We start from the raw sequence: 2,258 nt of genomic DNA on the forward strand, positions 1-2,258 counted from the left end.
CCTACTGATCCCCATGACACCCACTCTTATCCCCCATTACCTTAATTATTAGCTTTTCCAATTGTATACAGTTGCCAAAATAAAACAATGTCATTTGCTAGCCTAAACGCCGATGCCCGTCCCTCTACCTGATTCTTTTACAACCTCCCTCGACCCTGCTCAAGCCACAGAACCTCTACAAACTTCTCTTCCTACTCTAAATCATGTTGTTACCCATTCATAACACAATATTTATAGAAAAAACCATTCTTGTCTTTATGGATCACTTATCCCCCTCCATCACCCCGACCAGCTTCAAACAAGCAAACAAACACCAAGAGTGGCAAAGAGCAATGAAAAATGAATTTGATGTATTGTTGAATAATCAGACATGTTATTTGGTACCACATAACCCCATAAAACATTATTTCTTACAAATGGTTATATATGTTAAAAAGAAAAGTCGATGGAAAAGTCGATCGCTACAAGGCTCGACTTATTGCAAAGGGGTTTACACAGTTTCCTGGAGTTGACTATCATGCCACTATTAGTCCCATAGTAAAACCAACTACTATATGTTTGGTGCTCTTTATTGCTGTCCAGTAGAATTGGCCCCTACGCCAGCTTGATGTCAATAACGCATTCTTGCAAGGTTGTCTAGAAGAAGAAGTGTACAAAGTCCAACCTTTGGGTTTTGTAGACAATCAGTTCCCCTCCCACATATGTCATCTAAGAAAAGAAATATATGGCCTCAAGCAAGCCTCTCGGGCATGGTACAATGAACTTAAGACATTCCTTCTTTATCTATGATTTGTCAAGCCATAATCTGATGCCTCACTCTTCATTTATAAAGTGTCAAACAATATTTTGTATGCACTGGTTTATGTGGACGATATCCTCATTACAGGGAATCCCAACTCAGAGGTAAATCGGGTTATTACTTGTCATGCTGGGCCTTTTTTCATTAAGGATCTTGGGAATCTAAAATTCTTTCTTGGAGTGGAGGTGCTCCGAACTGCCAAGGGAATCACTTTATCATAGTCCAACTACATCAATGAAATCCTCTCTGACAAAAATATGAAGGATTGTAATTCAGCAAAATCCCCAGTGAGTGCTCCTGAAGTGGATCAACTACATAATAGAGCGAAACCAAATGATGCCACTCACTACAGGAGAGTTCTTAGAAAACTACAGTACTTTTGTTTTACTCGTCCAGATATTATCTTCTCTGTGAATATGTTGTCTCAATTTATGCACTCTCCCTTTGAAGTGCACTGGAAAGCACTTAAACAAGTACTCAGGTATCTCCAAGGACCGCTTCAATTTGCTCTTCATATTAAAAAAGGTAATAATTTAATCTACAAAGGTACTATGACGTGGATTGGGCTGGATATGTGCATGATCGAGCTTCCATTACTGGTTACATAATGTTTTTTGGCCAAAATCCTGTAAGCTGGTTTTCCCGAAAACAAAGAACAATTGCTGTCTCATCAAATGAAGCAGAGTGTCATTCCATGCAAGTGCGCTGGCTGAAACCAACTGGGTGACAAATCTTCTAAAATAACTACATGTTTCACTTTCTCAAGGACCAAGCACATTGCTGTAGACTTTCACTTTGTTTGCAAACAAGTCTAGCAGAGTAAAGTTCACATTGTTCATATTCATGCTGTAGGAAAAATCGTGGATAATCTAACTAAAGCTCTACCAAATCCACCCTTTTATAAACACCTATTCAAGTTAGGCTTTGCTACACATTGCCTATCTTGAGGGGGAAGGGGTATTGGTGCATACATCTTACTCCCTATAATAGTTCAGTATTGTTACTACACTTTGTTTAATTATGCAGATAATATGTCTAGTTAGTTACCTGTTGTGCAGATAATGTTTCTAGTTAGTTACATACTGGTCATAGAATTAGGATTACACGTTTATTATTTAGAGTCCACTAGGAATACTCTTCCTATAATATAGGAGATACTATTAATCTTTGCTTGTATTTAAAGTGCTTCCACACATCATAAATAAACGGTAGATTTCATACTCTACTCACTCTTATAGTTACTAGATGGAATGATTGAGGTTTAATAAACACTTAGAGTATAAATAGACTCATAATATCCGAGTTTAGTATCTCATATTAGAGCATATTATATAAATAGACTCGTAATAGTTGACGTGGTTATCAGAGTTTAGTCTCTTATTAAAGCATATTATTAAGTAGACAATTCTCCTTTTAGTTAATTAGTCTAATGTTTTTAGCTTTGATAAATATGAGACTT

Source organism: Capsicum annuum, chromosome 8 (assembly GCF_002878395.1).
Source record: "Capsicum annuum cultivar UCD-10X-F1 chromosome 8, UCD10Xv1.1, whole genome shotgun sequence".
In the NCBI taxonomy this organism is placed as follows: domain Eukaryota; kingdom Viridiplantae; phylum Streptophyta; class Magnoliopsida; order Solanales; family Solanaceae; genus Capsicum; species Capsicum annuum.